Source organism: Triturus cristatus, chromosome 3_1 (assembly GCF_964204655.1).
Source record: "Triturus cristatus chromosome 3_1, aTriCri1.1, whole genome shotgun sequence".
Taxonomy (NCBI): domain Eukaryota; kingdom Metazoa; phylum Chordata; class Amphibia; order Caudata; family Salamandridae; genus Triturus; species Triturus cristatus.
This window is the reverse complement of record NC_140583.1, coordinates 702,767,452-702,787,251: the sequence shown is the minus strand read 5'-3', so window position 1 is coordinate 702,787,251 and position 19,800 is coordinate 702,767,452.

Genomic DNA, 19,800 nt, shown 5'->3' with positions numbered 1-19,800 from the left:
ACATGCAAAAAGATTGGTCTTTTGCACACATGTGTAAAGCTGGTTTTCCTATTGTGCATTAGAAGCGCTCTCTACATGTCACAGGTGAGGGTTGAGAGACGGAGAACTTTACTGATGATGGGGAAGTTGAAATATTGGTTGTTTGTGACAAATCTCTCCATAACATCCGCGAAGGGTATAACCCACCTAAGTGTGGCTTGAAAATCAATGGTACCAAAATAGCAGTCTGGGCAGATTCCTGATCCCCATAAACGATTATGGACAAAGATACTTGGGAGAAAGTTGGCAGTTGTAAATTGAATATTGAACCTGTGGGCTATTGCAGTGGGAAGCCTCCTTCGGTGGGCTTTTTCAATTGTATTTCATCACACAAGGGCAAGGAAGCAACTAGCAAGGTGTATGTGGTAGAGAAGGGAAGGGCACTGTTAGGATGGTGGGAACAAAAAATGTTAGGCATCACTTTAGACCACAATCATCCCCAGCAGGTACTTGTTACAAAGAATGCAGAAAAAAACAGGTGGAGTGCCAAGTTTCCCAAATTGTTTGGGGGGTAGCTTGGGTCTTTAGCAACTTTCGAGCATCGCATAGTGTTGAGATCTAATGATGTTCCATGTGTTCACAAAGTGAGGAATGTGCCATTTGCGCTCAAGGAGCAATTGAGGAAGGAATAACAAAGGTTGTGTAAAGCACAAGTCGTTAAACCGATATAATCATCAGAATGGCTTGGCCCAACTGTTGTGGCGTGAAAATCTGATGGGAATGTGTGCATGTGCATTGACTTGAGAGATCTTTATTGCAATATTTTGGTTGACCGTTATCCTCTACCACATATCAATGAAATGGTGTTGTCTGTCACCAACGCATCATTTTTTTATTGATTGATCTCTCAAGCGCATACCACCATATCAGGTTACACCCAACTTCCAGGAACCTTACTTCCTTTTTCGCGACAAAAGGGGCTTTCTGAATCATTTGAAGGCCTTTCGGTTTAGCGTCTGCCTCCCCTGTCTTCCAGAGGGTGATGTGCAAGATTTTGGGGGGCTGTCCAAGGTTTTTGGTGTTCCAAGATGATGTCCTAGTGTGGGGAGCTAATCGGGATGAATTCAATTTGATTCTGAAGAAGACGCTGAACAAATTACAAGATGCAGGTATGACTGTGGGTTGGACAAGTGCAAATTTGGTGTGAAGCACATTGATTACCTTGGGCACACCTTCTCATGGGAGGTGGAAAAGCCTAAAAAGAAACTGCTGGATGCCATAGTGGATGCACCACCTCTATGTGACAAGGAGCAATTGCGCTCATTTCTTGGCTTAGCAGAATTTTATTCTAAATTTGTCCAACATTTTGCTGATAAGGTAAGTATTCTAAGGGTGCTGATGAAAAAAGGCAAAATATTCGAATGGTCAGATGATTGTCAAGCTGCGTTCAGTTAATCAAAAAACAAGGCGGTGGGGTTGAAACCCATCAGATTGCAGCACGGTTGTGGTGGATGCAAGTGCATACGGACTAGGAACTGTCCTGATGCAAAAACATCTTGGGCAAGAACGTGTGGTGGCCTTTGCATCCTGCACTCTAAAGGGGGCAGAGGCTACTTATTCTGTCATAGAGAAGGAGGCCCTAGCATGCTGGTGGGGTGTGAACTATTTTAAGACCTATGTCTGGGGAATTCATATCAAGGTAAGGTTAGATCATAAACCCTTTTTAGATTTGTACACCACCAAGGGAGCTGGAAAGGCAACTCCCAGAGTTGCCAAATGGTTGTATAGGCTTCAGGGACATGATTTTTCACTGAATTCTGTTCCTGGAATCCACAATATTAACGCTGATTGTTTATCACGTTTGCCGCTACATTGCGAACTTGAAGAAGAAGATTCTGATGATGACTGTGTGGTGGCCAACGTGTCTGAGTCATGTGAAGGTGCCATTTCTGTGGATGAGTGGAAGTCGGCTGTGGAAAGGGAAACCACCAGTAGGGAATTAAGTAAGGGTTGAGTTATCCAACCCTTCTAGATCTAATATTATCCTTAAGAAAAAGTTTGGTGAGTTCTGTACAGTTTGGACTGATCTTTCTGTTGAGGATGGTGTGCTACGCAGAAATGGCAGAAGGCTTATTTACTATACTTCTAACTTTACTACATGAAGGACAGAGCCGAATGTCTGGTATAAAGAGAAAAGCCAAGGATACTTTTTGGTAACCCGGGCTGGACAGGGAGGTGGAAGAGCATGTATGGAGTTGCATAGATTGCATGTGCAGTGATAAGTCCCACCGTGTGGAGGAATCTCCCATTGTTTCCACTAATTTACCGAGCAAGCCGCCGGAAAGGATGGCTATGGACATATGTGGGCCTTTTTCTGCTAAAGGGATAACAAACAAATTTGCCTTGGTTTTAATCAATTATTATTCCAAGTGTCTGGTGGTAGCATTTTCTGGAGCCATAAAGGCAGCTAATATCATTGAGTTTTATGAACAAATTTTCCGCAGGGAGGGTTGTCCTGACATTTCGGTCATGGACAATCGGCCCCAATTTGTTGCAGAAGAATTTAAATCCTATCTATCTAAAATGGGCATATCTCACCATACCACCGCTTTTACAATACCAGGGAGAACAGCCTCATCGGGAGGTTCAACTGTGTTTTGAAGGAATGTATTCAATTGACTGAGTGTAGTGGTGGAGATTGTAAAGAAGCTGTAAAAGAAATGTGGTGGACCTACCGCATCACACCCCATTCCGTCACCAAGGAGATCTTGTATAGAATCCTTAAGGCCAGACAACCAGGGATAAGATTTCTCCTGTGAGGATGCTTAAGGGTTTTTCACGGTATGTGTTTAAGAGGAGTTTAGAGCGCAAGGTCAACAAGCATTGGCAAAGCCAATAGGTCTCGCCTTTGGGCCCCACTGGCTTTGGCAATTCTTTTTGCCACGTTGAATAGCATGGTTTTGGAATTGCAGTGAAAAAGAAAACAGAAAAACATAGCATGTGCCATCTGACAGCTGTTACCTAACAAGTCATAAACTGTGAGGCATTGGTGTGCTTAAGCGGAATAGAAGGTGGAGACCATTAGGGGCTTTAAAGTCATTAACTAACATACTCAGCCACCACTTCAACTAAAGGAAGCGCTAAAAAATATATATATTGTATATCTAAACATATTAGCATTTTGAGGTGATTTAAAATATGTATGGAGTCAGACAGAGATGGCAGCAGTGAAAAGAGGGAGCAGGCTGCACAAAGGTAGTGCATAATAAAGAGGGAGCATATGGGGCAAAGGGAGACAAGGGGATGCAAAAGTGCCACCTGTGATGTACAGCCCGTTGGTGCTATATGAAGACTTTTTCCTTCTGTCTATTGGTGTGAACTTGTGTAATATAACTGGTGCTCCTGTCAAATGTTCCAATACCTCCAACAGGCCTCACCTGTATAATGTGAGTGCTAATATATTGTGTTTGCCAGTACTTGTTCATAAAACATTGTTTATAAAGTAAAAGAGAAAACATTTCAAAACACTGGAGGAAAAGCAAACACATAGCTTATGTAAGGTATTAAGGTAGCTCAAAATTGTACAGCAAATTCAATATTTACAATCTTTAAAAATAAGGGGGCTTCAGAGATCTGTAATATCTCAGCAACAAGATGTTATGTAAAGTTAGGTTGCATGCCCTGCAAGAAGCCAGGGCTATCTGTGTGCGGTGTCGCAGATCACACTTGCCCTGTATGTGGCATTGGAAGGACGCCAGATCCGGGCGGTGCGCAGGGTGGCCAGAGATATTGAGACTCTGCTGAGCGGAGCCTACAGAGGAACAAGCAGCTTTCGGCACACATCTCAGAGAGACCTGGGAAGCAGCGGGAAGCCATTGCCGCAGCAGCAAACCATGAGCCAGCATGCTCTCTAACAGACGCTGCGGCGAGTCTACTGCAAGGATTGAGTAGTATGTGGCGAGCCCCCGGAGAGGGGCCAGAAGCTGCTGAGCAGGACGCACCCATAAAGCACCTAATAAATGAACACCACAAATGTGTCCGTACAGCAGCCCTGACACTGTCTTTAGTAGACATGCAGACGAAAAACAGGACCGTACTAACTACCGTACTCTCTCTTATAAAGGTGCATAGATACATATCTTGTACCTTTGTAAAGAGAAGCGTAAATAATAACAAGAACTGACGTGTGGCGAGGCGGGAAGGGGTGCAGACACAGACAAACATGAGCAGGTAACACAGCCCTGGCAGCACGTCCCGGCCCCTCTTGTGTTCAAAATGCCTGAACCTAAATAAAACAAGCAATTAGGGGAATAAGCAATTTACGAACGACAGGAGTTGGCCGGGGGCAAAAACTAGCATGTGGCAAGGCGGGAACTGCCGTTTAACGGGCGATACACACGCAGTCACTTTACTCTACGGATTTCAATGAAAAAATAAACTAGAATGTAAATGCAGACACAAGCCACTTTGTTAATAAGAAACAATTCATTTATAAAATGAATCGCATACACACGCCTACTTTACAATGTAAAGCACAAGGAACACAAAATAACAAGCATTGGCTGCGCGGCAGTTAAAGTAAAGCCGCGCGGCCGTAAAAGCGAAAGTGATCGCTATTGCTCTGAAAGCGAAAGTGATCGCGATGACGTGCTAAAGAGCACGAGTTTTCAAAGTGCTGCTGAAGGCTAGCGGTTCGCGCGTGCACGCTCGCATGAACGCAATCGCTAGGCCAGCCAGGAGCAATTTGAAAACTCACCTCCAAAATGTCTCTCCGAGCCAGCGCATGCGCTGGGCTCAGCGAGACCTAAAAAGCACCAGGACCAATGTTCCCTCTAAGGTGTTTCCTCTGTGTGCCGCAGTGTAAGGTCTCTGTGCGCTGCAGCCAATGCTATGTGCGCCAAGAACCAGACCGTGCATGTGGGTGCAGCGACAAATATCAGTGCAAAAATCACTCCAAACGTTTTGCTTAAAATGTGAAAATATGGCGCATTTCCATACATAAAGCACCACATGATGGTTTTTAAGGCAGGTTTGCAATTTACATACACACACCATGAGATGAATTGGTTACACAAGCAAGCTCACTTCGGCTTTAGTAAAAGCATAAGACTTCAACGGTGGTACAAAGATAAGATTTCACTAAAGAATCTCAACTAGAGCTCTGTTCATAGGGTGGGGAAATGTTGGGAGCCTATACAAGATCGCATAACTGGGGATACATGCAGGGGGGCACATGTTATGCCCCCTGTGTGCATGCACCCCTAGTTCCTGCAGGGCATGAACTGTTGACATAGCAACCTCAAATCAATTCTTTGAATGCTCTGAGAACCCTTTTGAATTCAATTTGGAAAATTCTCTTTCCAATAGAGGAAGACTAGGTGGCTCTCCCTCCTCCAGAGCACCAAACGATACATGGACATTTATGAAACGGACACTTATGTATATATTCTACCTGTACTGATTGAGTTGTGTGTGCCTACATACACAGCCACCTTCCTTTTCTCTGTGTATATCTATATGTATATATATATATATATATATATGTATATATATATATATATATATTATACACACACACACACACACGCATATAATATACTCGCTTGTTCACAGACAAGAAATATTCAAGTGTATAGTATAGAATGTTGGGATAGGTCCTAGCAGGATTGTCCAGAGGAGGTCTGCAAATCAGTATTGGCTGAAACATGTCAAAACTACAAAGAGAGACAATGAGAAACTGGGTTATTAGTTGGGAAGGATGAGAGTCTTGTGCAAGTAATAAGTCTGCAATTGTCTTTTGACTCGGAGCCAAGTACCCCATTGTAGCACTTGGCTAGGGTAGCAAAGTTGATTAGTCCAAGGCCTATTTAGAAGAGAAGGTGTGGACTAACAATACCAATTTTCTGGCACTCAACAACAATACTCTAAAAAAATGTCCAGTTAGTGCCTTTTCTTTTAAAAGGGAAAAGTACACTTATTTCACAACCATACGCAAGTATTAACTGACGAATATATACATCAGGTAGATGAAAATAACTTTGGTGACATTCTCATATCACATTTCACCCTTAGTGGGTACTGAACCACATAATCACAATCGCCCCCACTTGTATCAGTTATAATATCACATTATAAGGTAGCATTAATATATATAAAGCAGGATGACTGGTTTGGTCAGGTTATTACCTTTACCACATTAATAACAGAAACCATGTAATACTGTGTAAAGGCTATACATTAAAAGGGAAGTCAATAGGTAGAAGGCAGGCCTACAGGCTTTGTCACGATTTCACCATGTTTATAAAATAGCATTATATTGTGATTTACCTTTGTATCATAATTTAAACCAATGGAATTAATAAACATTTTGAAAAGTGTTCATAAAATGTATAGGCATTGCACTGTTCATTATTAATACTGTCAATAAAGAAATGCAATTCAGAGCAACCATTTTGTGTGGAGGGGTCTTTGTTCCCTTGGCTGGGTAGCAGGGTAAATTACTTGCCCCAGTTGGTTGGGGGGGTACAAAGGCTTGGAATCTGATGAGGAGCAGAGTATGAGAAATAAAACAATTCATGTAGTGCAATAAGATGTGGATGTATTATGTTGAAGCCATGTACATTCAACCTCACTGTATGAGTTTTACCAATTTGAAATCTTGCAGGACTGTGGGAACCTATTTGGAGTGAAACTCACTGCAGATTTGGCCTAGATGTATAATACAATGAAAACACCACAGATTTTCCAATAAGCCTTACTGACCTCTGTAAGAATGCCCACTAATAATATAGGGACTACTCCAGATCAGCCCCAATTAATGCAGAGTCCCTTCTGTGCCAGAATAGCTATGTGCAATTACAAGGCTGTGCATGACTGTAGTTTCATACGTGCAGCCCACACATGTGTGTTTACGTGTTCACGTTTAACCAGCTTGGTGTCTCTTACACTAACAAAGGCAGACACTGGCAGTAAACACGCTCACTTCACTTACCATGAATTTACCATGTGTCAGACTCCAGTAGTGAGACTCACCCACGGTAAAGGTTAAATATCCAGGTAGTTAATTGCAATAAAAAAATTCTGGTTTAACTAAATGGCCAGAACACATGAAATGCTAACAATTTAACTATGTGCATAGCTGCCAAGGTTTCAGATGCCATGTGTGACATTTTCATAATTTCAGTGAAATTATGAGTGACATTTCAACGACTATGAGTGACACTTCTCGCAAGCAAAAATCATGCAATGAAGACGTGTCCAGTCTGTCGCCGCTGCACACTGGTCCAGCACTGCTGCAGGTAGCTCTCCCCTCAGCTGAGCGCCCTCCAGGCCTCTCATGCACGGCCATGATGCTGAGAGATAGTCAGTGTTGATTACGATGCTGCGGTCCGGGGTCCAAGGCCAGGTAATGTGCAGGCAGCACTGCGCACTCTCTCAAAGTTTATGCCGCGGACAGCACAACTCAGTCCCGAGTCCACCATGGTGCTTCTGACCGACCTCACTTTCTTCCAGGACGTGAGGTCACATCCCCCAGGGGCACCAGCCAGTACGATGCAGCCAGGCAGAGCAGGGCCGGGGCCAGATTGTAACATTGTAGCACTCAGACAAGATCATCATTAACTGTTTACTGAGCGAGCCTCAGAGTGCTGGCAAGTCTGCGGGGAGCAGCAGAGCTGGCGCACAGGTGACCAGGCACCGGCAGGCGCACTAGCAGCCTCGCTCAGCCAGTTTCAGCGCTGGTGCAGAGTGAGACATTGAAATGCGTGAGAATGCATTTCAGTGCAGTGATGCGGAACACCACACTGAAATACGTTAGAGTCACGTCTGATGGTGATACTTGGCAGGCCTGTATGAGCAATAGTTAAAGAAGAAAGGGGCCGATTCACAGAACTAACTTAAGACAAAATCCTAAACTCACTACTTTTGGTATTCACAGAAGTTAGGATTTTGTCTTAAGTTTGTCTTAAGACAAACTTAAGACAGACTTAAGACAGTCTTAAGACAGACTTAAGACAGTCTTAAGACAGACTTAAGACAAACTTAAGACAGACTTAAAACAGATTTAAGACAAACTTAAGACAAAATCCTAACTTAAGTCTGTCTTAAGCCTGTCTTAAATCTGTCTTAAGTTTGTCCTAAGTCTGTCTTAAGACTGTCTTAAGTCTGTCTTAAGTCTGTCTTAAGACTGTCTTAAGTCTGTCTTAAGTTTGTCTTAAGACAAACTTAAAACAAAATCCTAACTTCTGTGAATACCAAAAGTAGTAAGTTTAGGATTTTGTCTTAAGTTAGTTCTGTGAATCGGGCCCAAAGCAACTGCATCTGATTGGCAACTGGCATACACCTGCAAATAACTATGCTGTGCAGTTAGGCACAGTTACCAAGACTGTCAGCATTTTGTTTGTCAAAAATCAAAACGTTTGCATTAATTTGTAAATTTGTACATTGCTTGGAAGATTATTAAATGATACATAAACCCCTCGTGTATCTTCTAGGGCAAAAGCAAAGCAGTGTTCTATAAATAGTTAAACCACATAATATTCCTCTCAATAGCAGTGATAGATGGGCTTGCTCTTATAAATAATTATCAGACATCCGTCTGTAGATAAGAATGCCTTCATACCAAGCAGGATTTGCCTACCACCAGTTCTCCTCGGATTATGGTAGAGTTCACCCTGTGAATGTTAATGCTAATGAGACTATGGTCATGCTGGAATTGAAAAGTGGCAATGCTGTGTTCTCAAAAAATTACTTTTCCGACACAGATTATGAGCCTAACTCTGCAGCAGGAAGACTGCATAAAACATTCCTAGACAACTATTCAGTGAAAGGTACTTAGGCCAGCAACAGCAGTTTAAGCAGCAAATAAAGTAAGATGACAAAGACATGGTTTAACGCACTCAGGCCTTGTATTCTCTGCTATTTTCCCAAGCTATTTTCTCTTTTCTTCCTCAGACGAACCAGAACAGAGTTCACTCTGTCTAAAATAGTCCGTGCAATAGCTTGATCCGAAGAGTTGAATACTGAGTTTCCTACCTGCTTGCAAGAAAAATCTCCCATCTGTAGTGACTAATTAAGTTTTCTGCACTTTGCTGGGATGATAGAGTTAAAATACAAATTCCTGCTTTTATTGATGACCTGGCTACACGCGAAGACACTGGCATGTCAGGAAGGCACCAATGATATCCCTAGCAATTACCAGCACTTCTCTATTAACAAATGAAAGGCAGCAAGTCTACAAGCACGACGTGTGTGACGCACACGTCATGCTTGTAGACTTGCTGCCTTTCATTTGTTGATAGGGCACAGCTGCAGGGCAGTTGAGTGCCTTTGTTAAAGTAATCATGTTAATTGCAGCGCATGGCGGGTGCAGCGATTAACATGATTACTTTAACAAAGGCACTCAATCTGAACGTTTTCATGCCGCATGCATTTTAAAAGCGGCGGCGCGACGGTCCTCAGTTGCCTGTGCGCGCTTTGTATTTTACGTGCGCGCTCCAGGAGATATAGGTGCGCGCCAGCGCACTAGCGCACGTTAGAGGGAACAGTGACCAGGACAAGTATGTGTGTAGGCATAATGACAAGTTAAAAAGAGGAAGACAAGTGCTTGCAGTTGGAGATTGGGTAAGAACTAATTGTATTGATGCAAGAGGGGAATATAGGCTAGCTATTAAGAATAGTAAATTGGCCCTGAGAAACGAAGCATGGGAATCCCTGCACAAGGCCTCCTTAAAGTGAGATAGTTTGGCTTTTAGGAAAGCTGTCAAAGCACCTTTTCTGTCCCCTGGAGGTGTTCCCACAATTGAAATTGCTATAAGTGAGGACCAATGGATTGAACACTTCTCAAAGGTATTTAATGATGTAGGCGGAATCGACAAAAACCAAGAGGCAAATACCTCGGACTCCCTGATTCAACATTCTGAACTTTTTTACACCGGACGAAGTGAATCGTGCAATCTCAGTAAGCCTAGGTGGGAAGGCTTCAGGCCCGGACGGTGTTCCGGTAGATTTGTTTAAGTCAAATATGATAGTGAAGGGGCCAATTATTACCCAGATTATCAATGCAAGTTGTTCTGCACCTTTTTTGTCAACTTGGGTTGAATCAACTATTGTGCCAATTTTTGAAAAGGGGAATCATCAGGACCCTGGTTGTTACAGCCCATGTCATAATTGGATTCTATGACTGAAGTCGAGGGTCGAATAATTCTAGAGCATTTACATGTGTGGGCAGAGGATATTAAAGTCTTCTCTGACATCCAATATGGTTTTCGGGTGGGTTTGGGGACGTCTGAGAGGAGCCTGAATTTAAGTATCCTTGTTGGGAAATATAATCGGGTGAAGGAGGGAAGGTTGTTTTTAGCTTTTGTGGATCTCACTGCAGCTTTCGATTCCGTAAGACATGCTAAGCTCTAGGAGATCCTTGAGGAGATGGGGGTGGAAGCACAAATTATTTATTTTCTTAAACGCTTTAATTGTAACGCCAAGGCACGAGTTCGATTCGGTCTGAGCGGTGACTGCACTTCCCTCATTCCTTTAAGGAGTGGGTTAGGCAAGGATGTGTCCTGGACCCCTTCCGTTTTAACCTTTATATTAACGGCCTGGGAGAGGCTTTGATTAAGGATAATAAAGACTTTCCTCAGATAGCCGGATGCCCCATACCCGCTCTCCTTTAAGCAGATGATGCAGTTATAATGTCACGTACGCAAGTTGGTCTGCAAAGGGTCCTAGATAGTTTTTCCAATTTAATGAGTGATCTGGGTCTTAAGGTGAACACCTCAAAGACATTCATAATGAGGTGTGGCTGTAGCAGTCGGAGGTGCAGGGACATTATCATGGATGGACAGAAAATAGGGCCCACAAAGACATTCTCATAGCTAGGAATACTCTTTGACCAAAATGATTTATGGGCTCAAGCTGTATGAGCAAGAAAATTAGTATTCTCAAGAACCATTACCGCCCTTGTTCATTTCTCAAGAAAATTAGGCAGGAGACCTCCAGTGGAGCTCCTGCAGATTTATAAAGCGAAAAGTGTCTCCACAGCAATGAACAGAGCAGGGGTGTGTGGCTTTGCCGATACGTATCCGCTACAAATGGTGGAAAATACTATTTTGAGATATATTCTGTCAGTTCCGAGTAGCACATCTTCGTACGCCTGTCATGCTGAGCTGGGCTTACCATACCTCTCTGATCTGATAAAAATAGAGCCTGTCCTTTTATGGCATCGGATCTGGACGAAAACGGAGACTCATTAAATAGGGATATTTTAATGGACAGTCTAAAGATGGAAGGGGTTTTAAAGATCTCTGGATGAGGTACGTTCGAGATTTTATGCACGACTTGGGACACTTAAAATATATTTCTGACCCAAGTACGATGCAATCAGTAAGGAGAAAGGATTTAAAAAGTGAGGGTCTTCTGCTGCTGGATACGATAAGATTGTCGGCTGAGATTATAAAGCCTAGTGTCAAGCAGAATCAGTTGATTTAAATCACTTTTAGTATTCAACCTTATTTAACAACTGTACCTGGTGGCTACGATAGGTTTTTATTGACACGATTTAGATTTGGGATCCTTCATAGAATTGTAAGTTTCCCTAATATGAACGACTGGACCCGAATAATGCAATTGTGTTTTTGTGACACTCAATTAGATCAATCTACTATTCACGTATTTTTATTTTGTAAATTTTATAGTGAACTGAGAAAAGTATGGATTGTGCCAATTTTAAAATCTCTGGAGATTAGACAATGCCGCCCGGCATTCATTGTATTACAAGCTTTGGATAATGTACATATCGTGTGGAGAATAGCAATGTTTTTAAAGAAAGTAGTTACCCTTAGGAAAAGTATTGTTATATAAGTAAAAGGTCAATTAGCCGCATATGGCACATTAACTGCAATTCTGATTTTTATATATTGTGTTCAATTGATATTTTGTGTAATAACTTGTCTGTTTTTATGCGCTTTTATGATTGTTTAAATGAGCAGCTGATACACAATATGTTTTTTAAATTATTACTTTGTGCAATAATATGTATGTATTTAAGTGCTTTTATGATTGTATTAAATAGCAATCGAATAAAGCTGTCTGACTTTGTATTGGTGTTCAAAAAAGGGGATTGTCAAAATGTTCGGTGCCTAAATCTATCACTAAGGTTGTTGGGAACAATGTATGGTTGACTGATGGTAAAAAGTGGAATATCCGAAGTGTTACTTTGTGCAACGATGTGGAACGAGATGTGTCGCTAGAAAAATTGTGGGGTGGCCAAGTGGGAAAGTTGGAGAACGATATATGTCTGCAGGAGAAGTCTGCTTCTGTGGAAGGCACTAGCCAAGTCAGGAAGAGTCCTAAGTGGCATAACGATTACGTGTGTTATTAATATTATGCTATGTTCATTTTGTTCGCTTTTATGTTCTCTGTGAATTTATATATATATATATATATATATATATATATATATATATATATATTGTTATTGTTGGGAAGGAAGATGTGTTGTGTCCTAGCAACTAGTCTTGCATTCTTGTCATGGTTACCGGCCTTCCGAGGTTCTACAAGGTGGACCAGAGAAGAAGACAGTTGCTGCCGTGAGGACGTGTTCAGGGCTTGTTCCTCCCATCGTAATAAAGCTCTTCTACCCAAAACTAATGTCTGCGCCTCTTAAAAGATGGGCTCCCCAGTCTGTCATAAACTAATCAATTACTATTGCCTTAGGAAAGTTTTGGTAAAAAGGAGTTACTTTTAACAGACTCTTTTTCTGAAATCAACACATGAGAAGTCTTTGGCTTGAAACATGAGGATCAGGTTGTCTTCCCAGCTGCCCTTGTGTTGATTCCACTGTTCTTCACATGTTGAAGAGGTCTCATGTAAAAGCATGCATTTGGAGCTATACAAATTTAAAATTCTATTTCTCTAAGCAATAAGGATACTTGTCTTTTTTGTGCTTATGGTTGCTCTTAGGTAGTTGAGAATTTGAACTGGTGTTGCATTCAACTTTTCATGATTAACCTTTAATCCGAGAGCGTGAAACAACTGCATAATCTTGACAAACTATTTCTGGGCAGTTTGTTTTTACGGGTCAATTGTCGAGATATGGGTAAATATAAATCCTCTTTTTGTATAGGAAAGCTGCTAGTGCTGCCGTGCATCTGGAAAACGTTCGCTGGACAGACTTTAAACCGTTCAGACTGTACTGGTAGTTCGCTTTTGCTTCCATAAACCTCAAGAATCTTTTGTTTTTTTTATATATAGTCTAGTATTAAAAGAGGCACCCTTTAAATCTATTTAATGCTTCCCATCACTTTTTATCAATTGTGAATATATTGCATGTAAAGCCGACCTCCTGGCTTATCTTAGGTCTAGAATCACATCACATTCTTTTTTGGGGTCCAAAAAACTCTTGAATAGATACCTTTTCCTCTTTAGGATGGAGGAACAGGTTATATTGTAATTTTTACTGTAGTATGGATGAAATCTTTCAGAATGCATGTAGCTGAAATCTCCTTTCATAATGCGTGCACAGCTGATGTATAAGTGCATCTTTAGGTGGATTTTGTTTTTATTTAAATGTGTTTTTATTAATTTTTACAGTTTGGAGGTTATGCAATTTTACAATATTTCAGTACACTTTAGACAGTATTATTATCATGCATTTTTAAATCGTCTGTATCATTACACTGACTGTAGCGTTCCAATAATGCATATCTAGTTTAACCAGCAGTACATTATTAACATGGTGGTACTCCTGCTTGATTCAAATTAAGCAGCCTGAGTGGTTAAGAATTGAACTGTATACAACACAACATGAACATAAACCAAAGAGAACCTCATATTGACTCCTGTGCGTAGTAATAACTGTACTGGTTTCTCGTGATAACACGATGGACTTCCAATTTCCTGTTGCTATTGGTACTCGTTGCCACTGGCTTTTATGGCACGCGGGTATGTTTTGAAAAGAGTTTTTCCTGTCGGACATCATGCACATCGCGCAATGGTCACTTCACTTGCCATATATTATGTGAGTTTACTTGGATATTAGTCAGTGAGGGGCGATGCGGTTGACTCCGCACTTATATGTCTGAGAAGGTTAGTGACACGGAGTATGCGTTCTGGTATGTTACTCAGGTCCAGGACCAGGACACATCTCTGTTGGAGGAGCGAGTGGGCTCAGCAGGCTGATTCTGCCATATAATACGAAGGTCCGCCAGGCTCGCGTCCCAGCATCCTGCCAGTGGCTGCCTACGGATTCCTATTGTGTCCTCCCTATGCAGTGCTATGCTCTCTGTTTGTGCCCAGCAGAGCAATAACTGGAACCAGGCCCTCTCCACAGGGGGGTCAGGCGACTTCCAGCATTTCGTGATCATTTGCTTGGCTACTATAAGGCCTAAATCTATATACCGTGATGTCACTTTTTGTTTGGTTGTTCTGTTGGTTGTTCTGCGGTACAAACCCAGTATGCACACCTCTCAGGTCCAAGTCTGTGTACGGTCTGAGCATTGCGCTAAAGACATGGTGACTGTTCTCCAGTATTGCTGTATGTCCGGGCAGGACCAGATCATATGAAGTAAGTCGGCCCCAACTTCAGCCCATCGCGGGTAGCTAGCATCTGTCCGATTAAAATACTTATTGATCTTGGCTGGTGTAAGATAGGCTCTATGAGCTATATAGTACTGGATAAGATGGAATCTCACGTTGTGGGGGATCTGAGTGGGACCCTCTAGAGTAGCCGACCATTCGATCTCAGGGCAGGGGCGTTGCAAATCTGCCTCCCAGTGGGCACGTGGTGAGGTAAATTGCGGTGCCGTGTGCGCCCGCAGTGCTTCCGCAAACCATTTTACTAGATGTCAGCCTGTGCCCAATTCGTGCAGGTATTGTATCACTAGGTGTGTGGGTGGTTCCTGCGTCAGGAGACGCTCAAATGGGGCCAGGGCTCCTGCAGCGCGGGACACATGCGGGTGTGCCCGTGCCGTGCCCGGGCCGTCTGCGCCCATCCGTGGGCGTTCAAGGCTGGGCTGGACCCCCCTTTTGATCTTCTAGGCAGGATTTCTGTTCGAAACTGACCATGGTATCTACGGAGATTTAATCCGCCAAGGAAGTGCTTTATCACCACAGTACCTGCCATCCTCTGTGATTTAAGCAGTAGCGAGGTAGGATTGTCTCTTGCTGTTGCCTGGCCCTGGCTTATGTCTGACTTGATCTGATTAATACCCTGATAACATTGTTTGCGGTTGATCTCTTGTCTGGAGGGATAGGAGGGCCTGTCTGCTTTGCCCCCATCGTTGTCAGCTTTATTCGATTGCATAGTTTATTTTCTTTTTTAGTTTCTGTTCTTTGATTATCTAGCCATGGTTAGGCACAAGGTTGCATCGGCTACAGCCTTGGCGAAGGGAAAGACTGTCCCCACTGCTTCAGTATTTACTATGGATTCTTTCTTGCAGCAGGTATCAGCAGTGAAAAGATAAGAAGATCGAGTTGGTTAATAGGCGTCTCTCGAGGTCTCTAACCAGCACTTTCCATCCTCCTCTCATAGGTATTCTCGCGTCCCAGATAGAGGACGATGACGAACTCTTGAGCCTATCCAGTAGCCCTGGGATTCTTGATGTTTCGCAGGCCGGCGCTGGGGCAATTAGTATGTTAATAGCCCCCTCCAAGCAAACACCAGTGCCTCTTTTGCCTGTCATTACAATATGCAACAAGGTAGGTAGTGACCCTATTCTTCCACAGGGAAATGTCGTTAATGTGATCAGCAAGCCAACGGAACCATCTCCAGCCTCAAGAAGCAAAGATGTAAACCTGGTAGCTAAAGGGAATCTGCGGTCAGGTGTTGACTTTAAAAGAAAATCTCAATCTATTGGGGGTAAAGAGAAGACATCGAAACTCAGCATGGTCTCTAAACCCCCGGCACCCGCTTCAGTACCTCCTACCCCTATCCCTACCTTGGATCTTCCCAGGGCACTGGAAGCCTTTCAGGCAGTGATGACCAGCTTGCTGGACATAAAACTGGGTCCTATCCTTGAGAGGCTGACTCGGATCGAGAAAACCTTAGTAACCCGGAACATTAATGACTTACCTCCCCCAATAGGAGGGCCAAGGGCTAATTTGGGTGTGCGGACAAACTTGACGAACACTAATTTGGATCAGCAACAAAATCAACCACAGGCGCAGTCTGTAGTACTGGGGGGGCTTGGAGCAAGAACTAAAGGCACAAGCGAGAGAAGGGATACCCGTGTACAGTCTAGGGTCACGGCTGAAAGTCATTGCTTGAGCTCCCAGATGATGGGTAGCAGAGATGCTCAGCCTCTGAGTTTACCAGTTATTGACTTACCACCCGAATCCATCCCGTATGTAGTAGTTTTGGTGAATGTTCCATCTCTCCCCCGAGGGATTAATGAGGATTATGGCCAGTTAAAAAACATAGCGTGACCTTGCTGATAAGGCGATAAAATTATCTCCGCTTTTCGTCCGAAAACGGACGCAAAAGCGGCGATAATTTTTTATCGCCTGCTTGCTGATATGCCCCAAAGTACTTCACTGGCTATCAAATAACACAGTTTTGGGTGCACGGGTGGCTAAAAATATCATCATGGTGCGTCGAGTTAGTTGGATTGGTAGCTCGTGTAAACTGGGCATGGACAATTGTGTTATTATACATTTTGATAGTCCACATCTTGCTGGTAGGATCTTGTTTAGGGATACATACCCCGCTTTTCTAAAGTCTGGATCTGTTGTTAGGGCCTTACCATTGGGCTTTTTTAAAAATCCTGACTCCCCAGGGGATATACATAGGAACTCTTTCATGGAAGCTCCCCTAGATGGGTGGTCACAAAGATTTCCACCTGCATTTGCGCAATTGCCTATACCCTCAGCTCATGCAATATCTTTGCCAGGCTGTCAGTATGTTGCCTCTCCTACTTTGGAGTTAATTAATAGATTCTCCTCATTAGTAGGGTTGTAGGAGTGTGATTGACTCAGGAGCCTTACATTTCCTGGTACCGAGTTCAATTCTAATAAGCAGAATTCTCCAGTTGTAGTTGAGGGGGACCCATGTGTATCTGCTAATAATATTTTATCGTGGAATATTGTGGGCCTGGCTAACAAGTTTCACACCCAATCTGGTTGCAATTTGTGAATCAATTCTCTATGATTTGTTTGCAAGAAACGTGGTTGGTGGACTGTGATTTATTTTTGGAGGGATATAAGTCTTTTTTTGTGCCAGCCTCTCCCTCGGTGGGTGGAAGATCTAAGGGTGGCCTTGTTACTTATATATCCCTGGTGGTTGACTGCCAGATTCAGGTTGTGTCATCACCAAGTCCAGGGATATAGGCGTTGATACTAAAAAGGGGGGCTACTAGATTGGGTCTCATTAATTTTTATAATTCTGTGGCATGCCCTTTAGGAATCTGTTCCATTACAGTCCTGGGTTCATTCATAAGGTAGTCCTATGGTTCTAACCTACACAACCTTGTGGTTTTGTATGATTTTAACATCCATCCATGTGGAGACCCTAGGACAACTTGTATTTCTAATTTAGGCTGTCCTCGGATGAGGGGGATCTACTTTGAACATCTTGCCCAGGGGGAATGATTAAATAACTTATTAAATGAATTCGATTTGTTGTCCCTGATGTCATTATCAAACCCGCATAGTATAGCTCCCGTCCCCACCTTTAAAGGGAGAGGCAGTGGTTCTTTTATAGATTACATTTTAATTTCGTCTTTTTTACAAGCTGTATTCTGTGGTTTCACCATCTTGGAAAGTGTCTATAGTGACCATAACCCACTCTGTATCCAACTGTGTGGTCTGCTTTTATCGTGAAATAGCAGTGTGGCAATTAAGGGCACGCTAAGACCAACAGATGGCAAACGATGCTTAAATGGTCCCAGATCTCTCCAGATGATTTTTATTGTGCAGTAAGAGAATCCTGTTCTTCTGAGCTAGCGCTGTGTTCCTCCCCTGATATTTCCCCGGGCAAGGTTATCAGTGCTTATAATCTCATCTCCATTAAAGTTGGAGAACTTTTAAGTGCATCGGCTTGCAGAGTTGCGATTTCTACCCCCAGATGGTTTGATTCTTCTTGCTCCCAAGCGGCGAGAAAGCTGAGGGAAGCCTTGTTAGCTAACCCGAGAAACCAATCCCTGGTTTGTGCATGTCACAAAGAGTATAAAACAACATTGGCCAAACGGAAGGGTGTTCTGAAGGAGAAAGCTTGGAGGGAGTTGGTTGAGTCGAGTACCCTTAGGAACAGCTCTAGGTTTTGGAGCATTGTTAATAGACCACTCTTTGAGCATGAAGTTGGGGGGGTTTTAGACTCGCATATTACTGAGGAGGAATGGGTGCTCCACTTTAAATCAATATTTGAAAGCCCAATGGAGCAAATTTGTCAGACAGGCCATGATATGGAGGCCTCTGTAGTGATTTCCGGACAGGGAGAGGTCGAGGCTGGCATTGCAGGGTTAACCTCCAACAAAGCTCCAGGACCAGATGGTATTCCTCCTGATCTTTTTAAGTCTGACCCACTCTTTTGGGAACCGGTCCTTGTGCCTGTGTTTAACGCAGCTGCTCTGACTTGTTGCCCTGAATCCTGGGTCTCCTCTACTATAGTCCCCGTTTTCAAGAAGGGTGATCGGAATAGCACTTATTGCTATAGGCCAATCTCACTTCTTGACTCAGTGGTTATGGTTGTGGTACTTTTAGAAAGATTATCCACCTGGGCGGAAGAGCATAAGATCTTGTCTGATGTTCAGTTTGGATTTCGCCCTGTGCGGTCAACCGTGGCCCAATGCCATAATTTAACTATGTTATTAAGCAAATATACTGTTGCGCGTCCAGGTAGGGTTTACCTAGCCTTCATGTACCTGTCCTCCGCATTTGATTGCGTGAATAGGGTCAAATTGTGGCAGTCCATGAGGGTTATGGGGGTAGAGAATAATATTGTCAACATTCTAGAGGACCTTCATAGGTCAACCAAGGCCAATGTTAGATTCTCCCAGGACCTCCGCGTCTCACGGGACTTTGATATAAAGAGGGGAGTATGACAAGGCTGTATCTTGGCCCCATTTTTGTTTAATCTTTACATCAATGACCTTCATAGAGCTTTTAAAGCTACGGGGTAGATTACCCGTATGTAGGGTGACGTGGTCTTCCCGTCCTACTATATGCGGATGACGCAGTCCTTTTATCGAGGACCGCTAGAGGTTTGCAATCCTTGTTAGATGCCTTTTCCAACTTCATGGCGGATCAGGACCTATCAATCAATAATTCAAAATCTTATATAATGCAGATGGGGTATCAACCAAAAAAAAGCTTTCAATTCAGAGTCGGCCCCGCCAAGGTCCCCCGCACTGACGTTTTTTCTTATCTTGGGATCCTATTGGATGATCAGATAAAATGGGGGCCATTATTTCTTAGGAAAAAGGGGGAATTGGCCCGGGTGAATGTGGCCATTTTTAATTTTGCTTCTAAACTAGGGAAGAGACCAATTGCAGCTATGCTGAAAGTTTACCAAGCAAAAAGTGTGGCTATAGCAAGTTATGGAAGCGAAATTTGGGGACACATCGCTGCAGATTCTCTTCAGGTGGCTGAGAATATTTTTCTGAAGCGCCTGTTGAGTGTTCTGCGTGGTCTGTCTAACCGGGTGGCCCATGAGGAATTGGGGGTCCCCTTTTTAAGTGACACCCTGGCACTACGCCCACTTGTGTTTTGGTTGAAGTGTTGGTTGAATAAGGCATTAACTCTTAACCACTTGATTTTAAAAGAGTGTATGTCTCTTGACAATGGATCCCAAATACCGTGGCTTAAATAAATTGAAAGTAGTCGCGAAGGGTT